This window comes from Esox lucius, chromosome 11 (assembly GCF_011004845.1).
Source record: "Esox lucius isolate fEsoLuc1 chromosome 11, fEsoLuc1.pri, whole genome shotgun sequence".
Taxonomy (NCBI): Eukaryota; Metazoa; Chordata; class Actinopteri; order Esociformes; family Esocidae; genus Esox; species Esox lucius.
In genome coordinates, this window is record NC_047579.1 from 10,238,568 (window position 1) to 10,260,515 (window position 21,948).

At 45.6% G+C, this 21,948-nt stretch overlaps 1 long non-coding RNA gene across 1 annotated transcript; it reads right to left on the reverse strand.

Moving 5' to 3' along the window:
- Window positions 1-15,417: 15,417 nt before the first annotated feature.
- On the reverse strand, window positions 15,418-21,667 carry LOC117595302. The gene is made up of 2 exons (XR_004576499.1): window positions 21,064-21,667; window positions 15,418-15,676 (listed from the first exon to the last, which is right to left on the reverse strand). It is a non-coding gene; the product is annotated as an uncharacterized LOC117595302 (long non-coding RNA).
- Window positions 21,668-21,948: the final 281 nt, after the last annotated feature.

Below are 21,948 nucleotides of genomic sequence, written 5' to 3' on the forward strand. Positions count from 1 at the left end.
GTTTTTATCTAACTCAGCAATGCCTCAACCAAATTATATCCAAACAAGAAAAGTTGTAATTTCACAAAATTTTGGCCAAACAGAGGAGCTGGGAGGTAGGCCTCAGCAAGATTATATACCCACATAGCTGGACAAATATCATGAAAAATTATTTTGGGTTTTTCTACAAATTAGACTCTAAACCTCCTGTAGCAATCAGACTCAAAACATAGAAGCGGTTGTCTATGAGGTGACCCAGGCCTTAAATGAGAAGATTAAGAATGTGTTTTTAGGTTATGATGATATTCAAAGGAGAGTAAAAATTGTGATCGATGAAAGCTAGTCAGCTATCAAGACTAGAGGTAGTTTAGCCTACATTTTAGGGATGCGTTCTGACAGATGGCTGGAAACAAAAGATAATTTGAGCCCACTGCCTGTAGACATACATGCAGGATTTATAACATGTTTGTGTTCACCGATATTATATATTTTCAAAGGGTCGGAAACAGTTTTGTGCCACTCCTACGGACAGTTCATACAGAGGGAACAGACCGAGATATTATCACAATTAATTATATGCGGCCACACTATGTACCTGTAACCAATAAGTAATATTGAAAACATACAGATTGAGATTAAGACGGATCAGAATATAATTATAGTGTTTGATTGGGGTAAAGTGATTGTTAAACTCCACTTTTAACCGGTTCAATCTTCTTTACATATTTAAAGATGTTACACAATCTTCAACTTGATCCTAACCGGTCCAATATTCTTTACATATTTAATGATGTTACACAATCTTCTATTTGACCTTATCTGGTATATATCTTCTTTACATATTTAAAGATCTTACCCAATCCACAACTTGACCCTAACCGGTACATATCTTATTATGTTGACCAAGTAGGGTACGGACTCCCTGGTTATTATGGTTCCATACTATGTATGGTTCAGGGGGGGTGGTACATTTCATAATCTGTTTAGGATGGTTATACCATTCATGAAGAGAGGCTTCAGCAAAGCCAAGCAACATTTGAAAAATGCTGTGACAAATATAGTGGGCTAGGTATTAACGAACGTTATGCGTAAACGTACAGCATCAGATCCTGAACAACAAAGAGGCTCCGGTGGACTCATGATGCTGGTTCACAGAACTAAAAAGACCCCCTGGTGTGTGGATGCCTCCCCCTAAAAAGACCCCCTGGTGTGTGGATGCCTCCCCCTAAAAAGAGACCCCCTGGTGTGTGGATGCCTCCCTCTAAAAAGAGACCCCCTGGTGTGTGGATGCCTCCCCCTAAAAAGACCCCCTGGTGTGTGGATGCCTCCCTCTAAAAAGAGACCCCCTGGTGTGTGGATGCCTCCCCCTAAAAAGAGACCCCCTGGTGTGTGGATGCCTCCCTCTAAAAAGAGACTCCCTGGTGTGTGGATGCCTCCCCCTAAAAAGAGACCCCCTGGTGTGTGGATGCCTCCCCCTAAAAAGAGACCCCCTGGTGTGTGGATGCCTCCCCCTAAAAAGAGACCCCCTGGTGTGCGGATGCCTCCCCCTAAAAAGAGACCCCCTGGTGTGTGGATGCCTCCCCCTAAAAAGAGACCCCCTGGTGTGCGGATGCCTCCCCCTAAAAAGAGACCCCCTGGTGTGTGGATGCCTCCCCCTAAAAAGAGACCCCCTGGTGTGTGGATGCCTCCCCCTAAAAAGAGATCCCCTCGGTCAACGGTTAAAATAAAATGTTTTGTTTCCCTCCTGATTTTGTACATTTGTCCACTGACAAAGAAACGGTCAGTCTATAATTTTAATGGTAGGTTTATTTGAACAGTGAGAGACAGAATAACAACAAAAAAATCCAAATAAAAACGCATGTCAAAAATGTTATAAATAGATATTTTGACCCTGGAAGGTCATGCTAGACACAAATACAGGTATGTGTAAACCCATTGAATCATTCTGTCGGGTTTCAAAGTCATAAAAGACATTTTTATCTGATGGCTTCTCTTTATTCAAAGATTGAATATAACATTCGTGGACCTTTTCAAATCCACCAATGTCATCCAAAAGCCCTTTACATATTGGACGACATTTCCTTGCTTCGTTTGTGTGACAACTGCGACCTCTGCTGGTTCACCTCCCCCTGCAGCGGGCGGGCCCCAGCGGTCGACGTCACCGGCTTTCTGACACCACCGTGTCATCATACATTTCACCTGTGTCTCGTTTAATGCACCTGTTCCTCATCATCGCTGTTTCCCCCGGTATATATGTTCCCTCTGCTCCCCCTGTCTTTGTGTGTAATTGTCTCTTGCTACGATAAGAGCTGTACGACGCTTTGTTAAAGCTTATGCTGATTACTTTCGCTGGGATACTATTAAAACATCCTTCCATCACGCCTTCTCCGGTTCCTCCTTGCTCCTCTCCCAAAGCTGTGACAGTTTGTGTGGTTCTGCGTTATACATTTTTAGATTATAATTGACATGGCATAAGGGACATCTCTTATTGATGTCACACCAGCTGGAAAAATGACCTGCCGGCCCCCAATGTGTCCTACAGTCCCCAATGCTTCTCCTCATAAGCACATTAAAGTATTTTTCTCCAAAGTGCCAGATCAAAAGTGCTTCAATATAAGCTGTTATTTCGTCGCATTGGAAGCGAGAAGCTGACAAATGAAAGAGTTTTTCAGATATTATTATAGTTAAGGACAATAAAACTAACATTAGAAGGCATACTTTACTGTGGATAACCAAAGGTGGTAGAAATTACACTTGATAAAAAGAAAATAAATGTGGTAAATTGTCATTTGTTTTCAGTTAATACTCCATAACATACCTTCATGCCGTCATGCTGTTCCTTATTCTTTCCTATACCTTGTGAACTTCACCCTTACTTAACATGGAACTTCCTAGTAAGTCCATCATCATTAACTAGTTCTTATATGGTACCAACAGTTACAGTGTAGTTACAAGGAAAGAGGGCTGTAATTTGAAGGGGTGTCCATTCCCACATAGGTACAGTGTAGTTACAAGGAAAGAGGGCTGTAATTTGAAGCGTTGTCTTTTCCCACGTAGTTACAGTGTGGTTAAATAAATGTTCTTGTTGAAGAACATTTATTTAATTGTCTCTTGACAAAACTGGCTCAAAGGATGATACAGTAGGGTGAACAAGTATTTGATACACTGCCGATTTTGCAGGTTTTCCCACTTACAAAGCATGTAGAAGTCAGAATTTTTTATCATAGGTGCTCTTCAACTGTGAGTGACCGAATCTAAAACAAAAATCCAGATAATCACATTGTATGATTTTTAAGTAATTCATTTGCATTTTATTGCATGACATAATATTTGATACATCAGAAAAGCAGAACTTAATATTTGGTACAGAAACCTTTGTTTGCAATTACAGAGATCATACTTTCCTGCAGCAGGGATTTTGGCCCACTCCTCCATACAGACCTTCTCCAGATCCTTCAGGTTTCGGGGCTGTCGCTGGGCAATACGGACTTTCAGCTCCCTCCAAAGATTTTCTATTGGGTTCAGGTCTGGAGACTGGCTAGGCCATTCCAGGACCTTGAGATGCTTCTTACGGAGCCACTCCCTAGTTGCTCTGGCTGTGTGTTTCGGGTCGTTGTCATGCTGGAAGAGCTAGCCACGACCCATCTTCAATGCTCTTACTGAGGGAAGGAGGTTGTTGGCCAAGATCTCACAATACATGGCCCCATCCATCCTCCCCTCAATACGGTGCAGTCGTCCTGTCCCCTTTGCATCCCCAAAGAATGATGTTTCCACCTCCATGCTTCACGGTTGGGATGGTGTTCTTGGGGTTGTACTTATCCTTCTTCTTCCTCCAAACACGGCGAGTGGAATTAAGACCAAAAAGCTCTATTTTTGTCTCATCCGACCACATGACTTTCTCCCATTCCTCCTCTGGATCATCCAGATGGTCATTGGCAAACTTCAGACCGGCCTGGACATGCGCTGGCTTGAGCAGGGGGACCTTGCGTGCGCTGCAGGATTTTAATCCATGACGGCGTAGTGTGTTAATAATGGTTTTCTTTGAGACTGTGGTCCCAGCTCTCTTCAGGTCATTGACCAGGTCCTGCCGTGTAGTTCTGGGCAAATCCCTCACCTTCCTCATGATCATTGATGCCCCACGAGGTGAGAACTTGCATGGAGCCCCAGACCGAGGGCGATTGACCGTCATCTTGAAGTTCTTCCATTTTCTAATAATTGTGCCAACAGTTGTTGCCTTCTCACCAAGCTGCTTGCCTATTGTCCTGTAGCCCATCCCAGCCTTTGCAGGTCTACAATTTTATCCCTGATGTCCTTATACAGCTCTCTGGTCTTGGCCATTGTGGAGAGGTTGGAGTCTGTTTGATTGAGTGTGTGGACAGGTGTCTTTTATACAGGTAACGAGTTCAAACAGGTGCAGTTAATACAGGTAATGAGTGGAGAACAGGAGGGCTTCTTAAAGGAAAACTAACAGGTCTGTGAGAGACAGAATTCTTACTGGTTGGTAGGTGATCAAATACTTATGTCATGCAATAAAATGCAAATTAATTATTTAAAAATCATACAATATTTGTTTCTCACAGTTGAAATGTACCTATGATAAAAATGACAGACCTCTATATGCTTTGTAAGTATGAAAACCTGCAAAATCGGCAGTGTATCAAATATCTGTTCTCCCCACTGTATGTGACCTTTACAGAGATGTAAACACACAATCCACATTTATTTATGTTTTAGTCTTTAAGAATCAATTAGTGTAATAAGTATAAAACAATAACAAAATTAAAACAGCAATGGCATGTTTCCACTGTACTGAGAGGCATTTTGTGGATCTATATTTAGCATGTTGTTGTGGATCTATATTTAGCATGTTGTTGTGGATCTATATTTAGCATGTTGTTGTGGATCTGTACTTAGCATGTTGTTGTGGATCTATAGCATGTTTTGTCTTGGTCCTAACTTGAGACTTCTTATCACTCAACTATAACATGCAATATTACTTAACCATTACAAATCTTATTATTTAACTAAAACTCTCTTAAAATGGCAATGAACACAGAATTATGTGACCTCTACAGAGAGAAACAGACAAGAAACCTCATCCCATCACAATCACAATCATCCTCCTCACCACAATCATCCATCCAAACCATTCCACCTCTCTCTTCGCTGTTTTCTGTTTTTTTTTCTTTCTCTCTCTCCTTTGATCTTCTCCACCTGTCTTCTCTTCCTCTTAATGACTTTTGAATCTCTGGGACACTGGTCTGTGAACACTTTGACAGGTTTTTCCTTTGTTTTGTAGCCGTTTGCCAAATCACCCTCAAGATCTTTTAATGTTTTCTTTATGGGCATGCCACTCTGCTAATTTTTACCCCAGTTTCCTTTGGCGATCCACTTTTGTTTATTGCTGTTGTAACTGCAGAATGTGGTCCACATGACAAATGGGATGTTCACCCGGTTGTTCAGATTGTGGCCCCTGGAACTGCTCCGGTCACTAGGTAGGCTTTTATTTTTCTGTTGCCATCAAGGATTTTCCTGACACTGCATTCCATATTTCTCCAGCTGACTCAGTTGAAAGATCTTAACTGGGGGACTGCATTGGTGAAGGTGAAAGTAGACCTCTTGGCATCTAAATCAGGTCCATATAAACATGGTAAGTGTCCTCTGTCCAGACCTAATTTGTTTTTTTGTAGACTTCTCAGCCTGGTTTTTTAACTGCTGACTATATTTAACTGTAATTTCCGGGTTGTTGATGTTGTCAAGCTGCATGAACAACAGTCATAGATTTAAATAATTTACAAGTCCATACACAAATTCAAATGTTCATATGTTACGTTATTCACAAATTATAACTTGTACAATCCAGACTAGATCTGCAAATAGTATGCTGATGTCTCAAAGATACACTTTGTCTGTGCCAGTAAACAACTACAACCTTCTTGGGGCTCTATCTTCCATGGTTTGTTTTTTGGTCTGGGTCCTCTGTCAGTACCAGTGTCTCTGTAGGCTGAGAACACAGGGAGCCTGTTGGTCATGTTGTAGAGAGTCGGAAACCTGTAGCTGTTGTCGTACTTCTGGCAGATCGGTTTGTGGCGTTTCTGGTCTTGGACCTCCCCTTCTAACCAACATACCTGGAATATTCGGAGTCTTCCTGTCCATTATGCATTTCTCACACTGAGGGACAGAGCTGAACTTGTCCACCACATGAGAGAGTCCAGGAGGAAGGAGAGAGAGAAGAGAGGAGAGAGAAGTTTCAACACCCCCATCATCACCTGAAGACTGAACACCTCAGAGACAAAGATGAAGTACCAGAGACCAGTTGGTAGACTGGAGACTGAACACCTCAGAGAAAAATATGAAGTAACAGAGACCAGTTGGTAGACTGGAGACTGAACACCTAAGAGACACAGATGAAGTAACAGAGACCAGTTGGTAGACTGAAGACCAAACACCTCAGAGACAAAGATGAAGTAAAAAAGACCAGTTGGTAGACTGGAAACTGATGTTCCAAGTCAGGACTGGCTACTTAAATAGTTTAACTGAGACTTCTGTTGTCTTAAGGATTGAATTTGCATGAACCCCTTCCTGGAACATGTTACTTAAGGCCAGTTCTGTGGAAACAGTATGGTGATCTGACCTCCAAGACTTTTAATAAAAATAACCCTGAATAGATTATAGATTATCTGTGAAATTATATTGTACATATAATTAGGATTTTTAGCCCTATGATTTTCTCCAAATGGGAGATTCTGCACAGAATTATCACAATGTGACTCCAGGTGTAACTTTATTAACAGATTTTCAGGGACCCCAAGACCTCAATACATTGCAGATATGCTCAATGAATATAAACCCAAACGAACACTCAGATCATTAGGATCACATCAGCTAGAAATACCAAGGGTTCACTCTAAGCAAGGAGAGTCTGCTTTTAGCTATTATGCCAGTCGCAGCTGGAACCAGCTTCCAAAAAGAGATCAGATGTGCTCCTACAGTAGTCACATTCAAATCCAGACTCAAAACACATCTATTTTACTTTGCATTTAATGAATGAGCACTGTGCCACTGTCCGTCCGACTGTTTTCACTGTCCTTTATTTTGTTATATTTTTTATTCTGAACTGTATTTGACTTTATATTCTTAACGGTTTTAATTTTTCTTATTTCTTCACTGTTCTGTATTTTATTTTATATTCTTAATGGTTTTTATTCTTTCTTATTTCAAATGGATATTTATGTAAAGCACTTTGAATGACCATTGTGTATGAAATGTGCTATATAAATAAAATTGCCTTGCCTTGCCTTGCCTTAACCAACTAACAGATGGGAACAACATCAGGGTCAGAGGTCAGCGATGAGTGACTCTACACATAAAAGGAGCCATTGATCCATCAATGCCCCAGGAGGCCACCAGACAACATTCCCTGTCAATTATCTTACTGAAATATTTACTGTTATGATATCTGGGAGAAGATGAGTTTAAGGTGGTTAAAATATAAAATGTCCATGGCTTGAGACAAAATGTTCCTGGGCAACGTACCCTATAATAAAAAAACACGGAGACATTTTATTCCGACATCTGTAAATGTGTAGGATGTGCCCTACGGACCAGTCCTTCTCCTCTTCCCTCTCTCCCCACCAGGAGACCTGGGGCCTGTTGCACAAAAGTAGAATGAAGAAATCCAGGATAACTGAAAAAGCGCAGCTTGACTTAGCGTGATCCGCTCATCGCGGCTTAATCGGTTGCACGTTTGCGGAGCCAGGATGAGAAGGTGAAGCTATGTCAAGCCAGGTGTAGATGGTCGGGATAAGTGCACGTCCACGTCGTTCTTAAATAGACCACGGTATCGATCACAGATTCAGAGATGGAGAAGATGCTTGCGGCATATTTTTCACCCGAGGAGCAGTAACTAATTATGGAAAGTTATGAGGAGGTAAAGCATATAATATGCAGAAAAGGAAATACGGCGGCTGTTATTAAACTGAGAGAAAAAGCCTGGCAGACAATAGCGGACCGACTGAATGCGTAAGGATTTAAAAATATCTACTTTCTAGAAAAGTTGTACACTGTTAATTGCTTTTAATATGCTTGTTTTATGTGTCGGTTTCAGTGCTGTATCTCGTTGTGTGCTAAATGTGCTGGTTGTACTGTAGGTAGCCTTACATGTAAAGCACAATATAAAACTCTCATGCGAGAATGTTTTACAACCATGTGCACAAATCTCTAGAAGCTATGTCTAAGTCTAAATATCTTCCTACAATTAATGTTCATACAGAACAAATGTGACTGGGCAAAAAAGAACCTGGCAACAAGTAAAGATCAAATATAAAAACATTTTGCAAGCTGGTAAGTGCCTTAATTCTTAACGGTGTGCAAATGGTATGTAGAAACTACTTACAAGATGCCAGCTCACATTTTATCTAAACAGATTTTAGCCAGCTGCAGACTCTCCCCACCCAGCTGAGGAAATGGCCCTTGATTTGAACCAAGGAAGTCCTGTGATGGAAGGATCTGTATGCAACAGGATCCAGATGCAGTACCAAACTGACAAGTGACAGCACTAAAATAAAACGCTTAAGAAGCATTGTGGTGTTCCCTGTGTGATGAATGTACACTACACTATGCAAAGTTATTAGTTCAGTGAGGTGAGATGAAAATTGAGGTTATGAAACCAAAGTAAGCTACTATAATATTGAATAAAACATTAGGCATAATTAAGAAGTAACACAAACAATCCTTTATTGGAGAAGGACAAGACAATGAAATCACTCATCTGAAATAATGAATGTATTGGTCTCTGACCAGCCTGCCATTAATGTCATCTGGGAATATAGCTGCATTGTCCCACTCAATCTCCGGTGCCACTGCTGGACCCCTTTCCTTTCTCAGACAGGCAATATTGTGTTGGACCCTGCAGGCTACAGTAATGTCACAGGCCCTGTCTGGGGTGACCCTCAGGTGGTGGAGACACTGAAATCGTGACTTGAGAAGGCCAAATGCCATCTCAATTCAGGCCCTTGTTCTTGCATGGGCAAGATTGTATCCTTGCTGTGCTGCTGTCTGAGGGTCTGCAAGGGGAGTGAGAAGGTATGTCTCACAGGCATAACCCTTGTCTCCCAGCAGAACGGCAGAGAATTCACCTGAGAATACAAAATGTAATCATTACAACTACACAAGTAAAACCTATGACGCAATTGTGTTTATCAGTGAAATGTGTGTGGCCTACCTTGTGATAGTCGCTGGGAAATGGTACTGGACCTAAAAACTCGGGAGTCATGGATGGACCCAGGCCACTTTGCCTCCACATTGGTAATGATGCAGGCAGCATCACAGATCATCTGAAACAATGCAATGTTTCCTATTCAGTATACATGTCATGCACAGAATACATTTGGGCTAGTTGAAAGTAACTAAATAATTTTTACCTGAACATTGATACTGTGGAAGGATTTTCTGTTGACATTATCTCCCTCGTGGGCCCCTGAGGGGCGTTTAATGTGGATCTGTGTGCAGTCCAGCGCACCAATGACATTAGGGAAAGCTGTAACACAAAATAGTCTGAGTATATCCTGTGACTGTTGTAATGTAACACATTTTTGTAATCTGTAATTCATGTTACCTGCAATCTTGTAGAAATCTCTTTGATGAAGCACATTCTTCTGTGGCCAGCGAATGTAATAAAGATGTGTGCCAAGGATTTGAGTGCCAAACGCACTTCGGACACAACGGCAAATAGTGCCTTTATTTAGAATTTCGGCATGTCCCACGGCATATAAAAACATGCCGCTTCTAAAAAAACGCAGTGCCACACAATAACGGATTCCATCTCCAGTAAATTGATACCTCTCATGCAGGTACTCGTCGGGAAAAGCTAAAGGGTCTGATCTGTCCCGAAACACCCTCTCACGTTTGAACGCATGTCTAAATATCAGCGCTTCTTCATCCAAAACGTCATTCAGAAATGGGCATGCCATGGTGCAGGGAGAAACACAGGTGAATGGGACTTTATATATTGCCCTCATCACTGACTTCATTGAAATCCCTGTTGCAAATAAATCAACCATTACAAACCATCTAAACTGCAATAGTAGGATTTAAATCAAACTCGTCACAGCAATAGTGACAAGTAATGCATGTTAACAATAAAGTATAAAACATTTAGAAGACAACGGAACAACTGTTAAAGACGTTTATTTCGGATCAGAGCGGCAGCTGATTTAACACATACGACTCCAGGATTAATCTTAGCCTGGCTGTTAGCCTGCTCTGGAGCAGGCTAGCTGCAAAGAATAAATCTCCATGGTTACTTGGCTGGGTTTAATTCAGCCTGCTTTTGTGCAACCAAGTCAAAGCTAAATTAATCCAGGATAACTTGGATATCCCGGCTTAATCACTTATCCTGGTTTTGTGCAACAGGCCCCAGGAGGCCTGATCACCATGCACTTTCCATGGAATGACATGGGCCTAATGTCACCATGAGTCATGTTGACATGCTGAAGATGCAAATATAAACTTCCCTTAGAAAATAAAATAAATATGTCTTCTAACCACGTTGTCTCTCCCCATACCTTCACTCCTGCTGTCTCTCCCCTGGTCACCCTCCTGTTGTCTCTCCCTCTGGTCTCCCTCCTGCTGTCTCTCCCCGTGGTCTCCCCCCTGTTGTCTCTCCCCCTGGTCTCCCTCCTCTTGTATCTCCCCCTGGTCTCCCTCCTGTTGTCTCTCCCCCTAGTCTCCCTCCTGTTGTCTCTCCCCCTAGTCTCCCTCTTGTTGTCTCTGCCCTCTGGTCTCCCTCCTGTTGTCTCTACCTCTGGTCTCCCCCCTGTTGTCTCTACCCCTGGTCTCCCTCCTGTTGGCTCTCCCCCAAGTCTCCCTCTTGTTGTCTCTCCCCCTAGTCTCCCTCTTGTTGTCTCTCCCCTTAGTCACCCTCCTGTTGTCTCTCCCTCTGGTCTCCCTCCTGCTGTCTCTCCCCGTGGTCTCCCCCCTGTTGTCTCTCCCCCTGGTCTCCCTCCTCTTGTCTCTCCCCCTAGTCTCCCTCCTGTTGTCTCTCCCCCTAGTCTCCCTCTTGTTGTCTCTGCCCTCTGGTCTCCCTCCTGTTGTCTCTACCCCTGGTCTCCCCCCTGTTGTCTCTACCCCGGTCTCCCTCCTGTTGGCTCTCCCCCTAGTCTCCCTCTTGTTGTCTCTCCCCCTAGTCTCCCTCTTGTTGTCTCTCCCCCTAGTCACCCTCCTGTTGTCTCTCCCTCTGGTCTCCCTCCTGCTGTCTCTCCCCGTGGTCTCTCCCCCTGGTCTCCCTCCTCTTGTCTCTCCCCCTGGTCTCCCTCCTGTTGTCTCTCCCTCTGGTCTCCCTCCTGTTGTCTCTCCCTCTGGTCTCTGTCCTCTTATCTCTCCCTCTGGTCTCCCTCCTGTTGTCTCTCCCTCTGGTCTCCCTCCTGCTGTCTCTCCCTCTGGTCTCCCTCCTGTTGGCTCTCCCCCTGGTCTCCCCCCTGTTGGCTCTCCCCCTAGTCTCCCTCCTATTGTCTCTCCCCCTAGTCTCCCTCCTCCTAGTCTCCCTCCTCTTGTCTCTCCCTCTGGTCTCCCTCCTCTTGTCTCTCCCTCTGGTCTCCCTCCTGTTGTCTCTCCCCCTGGTCTCCCTCCTCTTGTCTCTCCCCCTAGTCTCCCTCCTCTTGTCTCTCCCTCTGGTCTCTCTCCTATTGTCTCTCCCTCTGGTCTCTCTCCTATTGTCTCTCCCTCTGGTCTCACTCCTGCTGTCTCTTCCTCTGGTCTCCCTCCTGTTGGCTCTCCCCCTAGTCTCCCTCTTGTTGTCTCTCCCCCTAGTCACCCTCTTGTTGTCTGTCCCCCTAGTCACCCTCCTGTTGTCTCTCCCTCTGGTCTCCCTCCTGCTGTCTCTCCCCTGTTGTCTCCCCCCTGTTGTCTCTCCCCTGTTGTCTCTCCCACTGGTCTCCCTCCTCTTGTCTCTCCCCCTGGTCTCCCTCCTGTTGGCTCTCCCCCTAGTCTCCCTCCTGTTTGCTCTCCCCCTAGTCTCCCTCCTCTTGTCTCTCCCCCTAATCTCCCTCCTGTTGGCTCTCCCCCGAGTCTCCCTCCTCTTGTCTCTCCCCCGAGTCTCCCTCCTGTTGTCTCTCCCCCTGGTCTCTCTCCTCTTTTCTCTCCCTCTGGTCTCCCTCCACTTGTTTCCCTCCTGTTGTCTCTCCCCCTACTCTCCCTCCTCTTGTCTCTCCCCTACTCTCCCTCCTCTTGTCTCTCCCCCAGTCTCCCTCCTCTTGTCTCTCCCCCAGTCTCCCTCCTATTGTCTCTCCCCCTAGTCTCCCTCCTCTTGTCTCTCCCCCTAGTCTCCCTCCTCTTGTCTCTCCCTCTGGTCTCCCTCCTCTTGTCTCTCCCTCTGGTCTCCCTCCTCTTGTCTCTCCCTCTGGTCTCCCTCCTATTGTCTCTCCCCCTGGTCTCCCTCCTATTGTCTCTCCCCCTGGTCTCCCTCCTATTGTCTCTCCCCCTACTCTCCCTCCTGTTGTCTCTCCCCCTAGTCTCCCTCCTGTTGTCTCTCCCCCTAGTCTCCCTCCTGTTGTCTCTCCCCCTAGTCTCCCTCCTGTTGTCTCTCCCCCTAGTCTCCCTCCTCTTGTCTCTCCCCCTAGTCTCCCTCCTCTTGTTGTCTCTCCCCCTAGTCTCCCTCCTCTTGTTGTCTCTCCCCCTAGTCTCCCTCCTCTTGTTGTCTCTAGAAATATTCTAGTGTTGAAATTACCTGAAAAGATATCAGACCCTCAGGAGTGAAGACCCAAGTCTACCCGACGCTCCGCCTCCTCCAAGATTATTCCCTGGAGGTCAGGAATGTAGCTGTTGGGTTCAGTTCACCAAACTTCTATATAGTCTAATTTGTCTAATGAGAAAGAACCACACCAAGAGTCAGAAAGACGTTTTAGAAGTCACTTCTGCAGAAGGGAGAGAGCCGTTGATCTCCACTGAGCCAGGAACGAGCCTGCCTGTAGGATTCAACTCAGCCACTCACCCTTCTCCATGGGTGGACTCGTTTTTATTTAGAAGCACAGCGTTCAGTAGACATAACACACATGTCCTTTTCCTCTTGGTTATCTCTAGTTGTTATTGCATACTGGAACATCTTGTTGTTGCTCAAAGGTTGTACTGTCTCTGAGTGTTATAGGTAGGAAGCATGGTTTCATATCTGACAGTAATGAAAACCACAACTGTTTCAATTGGAACATGTTATTCTAGGCTTATACTGAACGTAATTTAGATAGATTGGTGAAAGCTTTCACAATGATTGAGACAGATCCTATATGAAACATTAACTTCTTACATTTCCCTCCTGTTGTTCCCATTGAAATCAGATGATGCACCTCTCCGGGTTAAGGTTTTCAGTGCAACCTTCATAAAAGGAAAACAGGATAGAAATGCACCAGACAGCACTCTGGGGGAGGCAAAAACCCGAAAGCATATGGGCAAAAATTCCTCCTCCGGCCCTCGGAAGGAGCGACCACCCTAATTTTGGTCAGGCACCGTCTGGTTATTTACATTATTTACATTTTTACACAGTCCGAACATCGTCACATGGTCTCTCATACATTTCTTGTCCATTGAGTTGTTGATAATGTATCTCTGCATACTGGATCATAGCCCCAGTCATAGTGCGCTTAACCATAACTTGAATGATGGGAATACAGCAGCAGAAAACAAACATACAAACAACCAGCATAATCCCTAACGGGGCCAAACATTTTAACAATACCATAGCCCATGACCCTGACGTGAACCAGTCCAACCAACCCTCAGGAGGGTGGTAGTCAGCATTCATTGCCGCTTGCAGGTTGGTCATTGTGGCTAGAGCTTCAGCAAGGGTGGAATTACTTTCTGCCGGTATGTAAGTGCAGCACGTCTCCCCTATCATGGCACAGACCCCACCCTCCTTGGCCATTAACATGTCCAGGGCCATTCGATTCTGGAGGGTGGTTAGTCGAAGTGCCACTAGTTCCTTCTGCACACCTTTCAGTCCCATGACTGTTGCATTGATGAAAGCTTGAAGGCGATAATCCACAGTTTCCAACCTGAGTGCATTCTTTGCTGTGCCTGCCCATGGAAAAAGGGCTAGAATTATTTTAGCTCCCGTCGTGTGGTGTTTGAATTCCGGTGGTACATCTGATCCCCATATCGAATCATGAGGGATGAAAGTCAGGCTCCGGCGTTTCCTAGTATGTTTCTTAGGAATGTCTGGTTCTTGGTAGAGGATGTAGGTATGGTCTGATACTGTTACTGGGGCACACATCCCAGATCCGTTCCTTGGCACGGCGGCATGCACTTTCCATCCGCACATCCACCATACTTGATCCAACATCTGGGTTTCTACGTCTGTTTGGGCTTGGGTTATGGTCGCACACTCTTGTTCTGGAATCCCTCCCATTCCGAGATTCGGGCCGGTGAAATTCACACACTGGGCATGGCAATGAGAGTGGTTGTTACAGATCACAAGGTTTCTAGTATTCATGGTTGCATGGAGGCTGACAACTTGTTCTGGCATAGTTATTAATGGGTATTTTGTGGTGGTGTTGTCTGACCGCAGCACTGCTTTTATTACCAATTTAGCCTCGGCATCCACCATAGGGGTAGCAAATACTCTGGGTTGTGCTACTGACTGTGGAATGTATGAGCACACATAACACCGGTCCTTATGGGTCTGTCGGGCTACCCAGGTGGCGTACCTGTACCACACATTTGAGGAAAAAGGATGCTCGGGGTCGGTTTCTTGGTCTAGCCAGTTTCCGAATAGGTCTTTTCCCTCATTCTTAATTGACTCAGTTCCCCCGGAAGTTTTCTCAACCTTCATCTGTTGTTTTATCTCGGGTTTCAGATATGGATCACTGGACCGTACCATGGCCTCTATTTTGGTGGTGTTATACATACCGTAATGGGGAACCATGGGTCCTTCCCTGAGACGTCCGGTCTAAGGTAAAGGTCTATGCAGCCTACGGTCACTGGCACTATCTGCATGTTCAAAACATTGTCCTGGATGGTGAGACCCGATAATACCTTCATCACCTGCTTTGTTCCTTTAGCCACTTCCCAAGCCTCTGTTTGGTTTTTGTGGTTGGGGTAGGCCGTATGCATATGGACGTGTTCCCAATCGTTTGCCCAATACCCAGTGGTGTCACAATTTAGAGAATACCAGTCATACCCCACGTAATACGACCCCAGTTGTGATGCTCCCCAATTCTTCAAACTCAACAATGGTACAGTAAAGGTGGTTGGCCCATTTCCTTGCGGCGCACAGTATACTGGCACAATGGCATTCCCTGGCGCTGGGCATTCTCCGTCCACCCATCCGAGGGGCATGTTTGCAGGGGTATACCATGGCTTTCCCCAGGTTCCTGATGTCCCGATCACCAAGAGGAAGGTGGCGGCGTATAATGATGTCATCATTCCTCTTGATTCCCTGTGGTTTTTCCCTGTGGCTGGTGAGTGAGTGTCTGTTGGTTTCTTCGGCGGACAAGGGTTTTGATACCGTCCGTCTTCCCACTTACTCAAGGGCAGCGTCTGGTGTCAACTTCTTGCACTGGGACTGATGTATCCAGGTGCTTCGTTCTGCGATTTTTACCGCAGTTGGGGTGGTAATGAGTACTCGGAACGGTCCTTCCCACTTGGGTGTCGCCCAGGACTTCCTTTTGATGACCTTTATCAGGATTTCGTCACCCGGTTTCAGGAGAGCCTGTGGAAGAGAAGACAAGGAGACTGGCAAGTTACTGGCATTTTGCACACTCTTTTCTCTAAACATTTTGCACATCCATTCTGTCAATGGGTCCAATTCCCCCTCATTCTCCTGCCATGGTTCCCCCTCCCACAACGGTAATGTGAAAGGTCTCCCGTTTACTATCTCGAAAGGTGTCAGGCCCATTGTGTTTGGTACTATTCTCATGTACATTTTGACTAACGGCAGACATTCCGGCCATGTTTTATTTGTTTGTTCCATGGTTTTCCTAAGCCTTAGCTTGTTAGTCCCGTTTGTACGCTCGACCAACCCTGCACTTTGGGGGTGGTATGAACAGTGATTTTTTAATGTAATTCCTAAATGTTGACTCATGTTCTGTATGATTTCGTTTACAAAATGAGTCCCATTATCACTCCAAATTACTCTCGGGATACCATGATTTGGAACAATTTCTTTACAGATGGCTTTGGCTACTGTCAATGCGTCTGCTTTCTTAACTGGGACTATCTCTACCCATTTGGAGAACGTATCTATTAACACTAGACAGTATTTGTATTTATTTGTGCTACTTGTTAATTCTATGAAGTCCATGTGTATGATTTCAAAAGGGTAAGTACCGCTAGGACATCTGCCCCGTTTTGGCCTTATGTTACCTTGAGGGTTGTGCTTACAGCAAATCAAACACTGTCTACAAATTTTTTTTAAATAAGAGTTTAGTCCTGGAGATGCGTGGAATGGGTCTTGTATGGGTTCAGTCATGTAGACCACACCTGAATCACCCCTCCCTATCTGCCGTCCTACCATCCAATGTTCTCCAGTGGTGTGTTGTCCCACCATGCTGATCATGATCGGGTGTGTCAGGGCTGCCAATTTCGCTGCAGCGTCGGCCAATGCATTCCCCTTGCTTACATCATCTGTCCCCTTCGTGTGTGCCTTACATTTTACCACGGCCAATGCTCTTGGAAGCTGTATAGTTACTAACAGCTTTATGAGTAACTCCGCATGTTCCACGGGTCTGCCGGTGGAGGTGGTCATGCCTCTTCTTGCCCACTGTGCAGCGTAGACGTGTATGGTTGAATGGGCATACTGGCTGTCAGTGTAGATGGATACCTCTTTTCCTGCATATAAGATGCATGCTTCCGTTAATGCAATTATCTCTGCTGCCTGTGCCGAGAGATTTGATGGTAGTCGTTCAGCCTTTAGCGTCTTTTCTAGTGTAACTACTGCATATCCCACTTGGTTCTTTCCCGTTGCTGATTTGGACGCAGACCCATCCACAAAAACCTGGTCTGCTCCAGGCAGGGCTACATCTTTCAAATCTGGTCTCGGCTTGCAGCACTTCTCAGTTCGTTCCATGCACTCATGCGGGTCTCCATCTTCAGCTGTCGGTAAAAGGGTGGCCGGGTTCAAAGTAGTGCATCGCTCAATAGTCAGATGTGGTTGTGACAACAGTATAGCTGATACTGCCAAGTGTCGAGCCGGTGACATGAATGACATCTTGGTGCACGTTATTAACATATCGACGGCATGAGGGACTCGGAGAGTAAATGGGTGGAATAACACCACTTCGGCTGAGGCTTGGATTGCCAAGGCCGCAGCACAAACTGCGCCTACACAGGGTGGTAAGGCTGCCGCCACTGGATCCAGTCTTTTGGAGTAGAAAGCTACAGGTCTTAGTTTTGTGCCGAACGATTGGAGCAGGACCGAAGTCATGAACTTGCCTTTATAGTCCACTGTTTGGATGAACAATTTTGCATAGTCCGGTATGGCCAGTACTCCTGCCGATGCTATCTGGTTCTTCAATATTTCGAAAGCTTCGGTGCCTTCTGGATTCCAGATGATGTTATCTTTCATTGCCATTTCTGTGGTGTAGATGAGTTCCAGTAATGGTTGGGTGATCTTTGCATAGTTTGGAATCCATGAGCGGCAGTAATTAGTCAGTCCCAAAAAGGCCATCATGTGTTTCTTGGTGTTTGCCTTTGGGCAATTCTGCACGGCCACTTTCCGGGCATTTGTGAGTTGTTGCCCTTTGTGTAAGATTTGATGTCCTAAAAATACCACTTCCTCTTGACAAAACTGCACTTTTTTCAGTGAGGCTTTATTTCCCGTGTTGGCTAAATGTTTTAATAGTTTGATGGCTTCTTCCTTGTTCTCCTGTTCTGATGGACTGGCTAGTAGTATATCATCGACATAAACTAGGATCTGGGAGGTTGGTTTGGTATCATGTAAGCTCAAACATGCTTCAATTTCTTGGCTGAAGATAGTAGGGCTTTCACAGTAGCCTTGGGGAAGTCGGGTGTAGGTGTATTTCTTCCCATTAAAGGTGAAACCAAACCAATGTCTGGCATCAGGATGCAATGGAATGGAGAAGAAAGCGTTACTCAAATCCACCACGGTGAAAAACTTTTGGTGGGGTTTCAAACTGTTTAACAATGTATGTGGGTCGGGGACGCACGGGGCTCTTGATTTTACTGCTGCATTCACACCTCTCAGGTCTTGCACCAGCCTCCATGCTCCTGAATCTGCCTTTTTTACTGGGAAAATGGGTGTATTGCATTCACATGTTGGGTCTTCCACCAGTACAGTAGCTTTTGCCATGTCAGAGATTACTGGTGCGATTCCTGCAATTGCATCTGGCTTCAGGGGGTATTGTCGTATCCTAGGTCTGTAAGATGATTTGGGTGTTATTTCTACTGGTTTGGCCGTTGTCATTAGTCCCACATCAGTTTTAGACTTGGCCCACAGCGTGGTAGGGACCCCAGGAAAATCTTCAGCTGAATATAAGATACAAGGACTTTGTCATTCCATTATGTGGCTTGTTGTGGTAGCTGTCGTAGTCCAATTCAGAACAATCCGTTTTATCCAACCCCCTGGGGTGTCGGTTATTTGTTGCCTGGGCCCCATGAATTTCCAGCAGGTTTCCGGAATTTGTTCAGCTCTTCCCGCCACAAGTCCGACATCTTTCCAGGTGAGATTGTATGTCTTCTTGAGTGACACATGGGGCCCATTTCCAAATGGCATTCTCCTCAGTGCGTCCATTTCCCTACTCAAGTTAGCTGACGCCCATGTTGCTCCCTTTTGGGTTGAGTATAGATATCTCAGTTGAACCTTTTGTGGTGGAGATCGGAGAAATCGTTGTTTGAAATGTTCTTGGTCATCATACTGGTCCCCAAAACGAATGGTGACATGTAAGGGCCATTCGTTCTGTTCTTCCCCTGGGTTGTCTTTGGTCCGTTCTTTCAGGGCGGTGGTGACCGACCCAGGTCCCTGTTCTACCAGGTCCAGTGTATAACATTTCATGGGCGTTCCTGATCCCTCCAATAGGAGAATGTCATCCAGCCGTCCCTCCTTTCTTGGTACCATCCCCTGTTCGGTCACAATGAGGCATATTTTCATCTTTGTCATCAGGTCTCGCCCCAGGAGGTTTACTGGACACTGGGGGCTCAGTACAAATATCCCTTCATGTCTTTCTCCGTCCTCATCCACGAATGTGGTTTCCTTTGAGTATCGTAGTACTGAATGTTGGCCACCTGCGGCTATAACTGTGATCAATTTATTTCCTGGTGTTATTCCTGGGACCTTATCCCTGAGTACAGACCTGTCTGCGCCCGAATCACAGAGGAATTTAACAGGGGTCTCTTGAGGCCCTATTGTTAATGTATAATAGGGTTTATCATCACTATGTGCCATACCTATTTGGGTTAAATCTAAAATTTCTAGTGGTCCCTCTTGATGTTGCGAGGCATCTCCCCTGTTTTCCTCTACATCCTGGCGTCAGTCCTGGTAGTCAGGGTTGTACGGGGTTTCGCGTCCCTGTTCATGCGGGGATCGCCTCTCTTCCCGTCCATCCCGACCCTTATTCCGGTTTTGTCTTCGTGGTCTCAGCGGTTCTGTGCAATCCCTTGAGTAATGTCCCCTTTTTCCACAGATATAGCATCTATCATCTCGTTGTTGTCCCTCTCCTTTATTGTCTCCTCTTTGGTTCCCCGGGCCTCGATCCCTCTTTTGTCTCTGTTGATAATACACTTCCCCTTCTTCCCCTTCTTCAGTGGTTAGCGCGGCTAGGGCTGAGGCCACTGCCATGACCCCACCCTTCCCTGCCTTTCTCTTCTGGACCTGTTCGGCATGTGAGGCCCACTCTAGTAGTTGGGGTGTATTCAGCGTACGGTGTCCAACACAGTGTTTAGTGATAAAATCCCGGACACATGGACGCATGTTGCTCATCAGATGTTGTCTTAAATTTACCTGATAAGGTCCATTGTCCCCTCCGTCGTTTACCAGTCCACTGTGGACTCGGAATACCTCCTCGAGCCTTGTTCTGAATTCGTATGGGTCTTCCCCCTCTTTCTGACGTGTGCTATGTATTTTCCCATAGTCTGGTCTGGGTCTCCAGAGGGCGGTGGCTCTCGCACATATGCCTTCTACTTGCGCATTCAGTTGATCACCTTGTGGGGTTGGCAGTCTGTTTGGTCCCATCCCCTCGAAGGTTCCCCTCACTCGGGCCCAGTTGTGTCCCAGGGAAGCTTTACACGCTTTTTCCACTTCCCTTCCATTCAGTCCATACGACTGACATAGCAGCTTCAGGTTGTTTCCCCAAGCTTCTGGGTCTTCAGTCACGTTTCCCAGCCCCTTACATGCCTCAATGCATTCAGCATCAGTCCATGGGCGGAACACCTGGATGGCTCTATCCATGTCACCATCTAGACCATAGTGTGGGTTTGCCACCTGGACTAAGGGATAGGCCCCTGCCAATTCAGTCAGGCATGGATATATCCCTTTCTTTTGGGGTTTGGGTAAGAGTGCCCCAGTTTCTTCCCCACTCTCTTCATCCTCCGACTCTTCTTTCCCCCTCCTATTCTTTTTCTGGTATCTGGTGACTAATCTCTTTCGCCCCTCCTTTTGCTCCTCTCCCATTGGTGTCTGTGAGGTTGGTTGGGATAGAACATCCTCTTTTTCTTCTCCAGGGCCCGCCCCATCGGCACCTTGGGGAGGGGGCCCTGGCACTCGTTGTGTTGCTCTACTTCCTGTTTCTTCATCAGGCTTGATGTTGGCCAACCCCACCAATGCTTTTTCTGCTTTCCGCTTCTTCTCCTCCCTGCATTGTTCCCTCTTCTTTGCTTGTTCTATCCACACAGCTATTGCCGTTAATTGGGCTTGGATTTTTTCCCATCTTCTTCCCTTGCTTAAAATTTCCTTACTTTGCAAATTTCGCCTAATGAACTGCAGTTCTTCTAATTTAAAGTTGCCTGAAAAATCAAAATGTTTTTTCCATTCTCCTATATACGTTATGGCACCCGGGTGATTCTTGCGCATGTATTTTTCATCTGTGGTTAACATTTTCTCATTACATTGCCCCATTATGTAATACTATAATTGCATTTACTTACCTGGGACGTCCCTTCTAATTTTAACTTTAATTCAATAAAAGGTTCTTATCTTGTTTATAGTGAATCCTATCGAATCCACCATTTACTGTCTCTCCACGAAAATCCCAGATCTCAGCGTTTAGGTTGGTTGGAAATCCCCGATTCCCCACCAGGTCCCAGACCTAGACAACGTATCCCTGACACGTTTTTAATCTAACCCACGACTGTCGTTTAGGTTGGCTGGAAATCCCTGATTTCTCCACCAGGTCCCAGACCTAGACAACGTATCCCTGACACGCTTTTTATCTAACCCACGAATACAGTTTCTTAGTGGTTTCCACACGACTCACTACTTTTTTCTAAAAGATAACGAAAACTTTTACCGTTTTTCTGTCTCCCGGTGAGGTCCTGGTTCGACGGGATCCTTCACTGTCCCTCGGGACGGCCGCGGATCAACACCTAGGTGGTCCCCCTCCGTGAAGGTCGGCGGGGCTGCCGGCAGGTTTAATGACCTGTTGTTCCTCCGTCGCCCCGACGGGCAGGTATCGGATCCCGGGTTTCGGCACCAATTAATGTTGGGTTCAGTTCACCAAACTTCTATATAGTCTAATTTGTCTAATGAGAAAGAACCACACCAAGAGTCAGAAAGACGTTTTAGAAGTCACTTCTGCAGAAGGGAGAGAGCCGTTGATCTCCACTGAGCCAGGAACGAGCCTGCCTGTAGGATTCAACTCAGCCACTCACCCTTCTCCATGGGTGGACTCGTTTTTATTTAGAAGCACAGCGTTCAGTAGACATAACACACATGTCCTTTTCCTCTTGGTTATCTCTAGTTGTTATTGCATACTGGAACATCTTGTTGTTGCTCAAAGGTTGTACTGTCTCTGAGCATTATAGGTAGGAAGC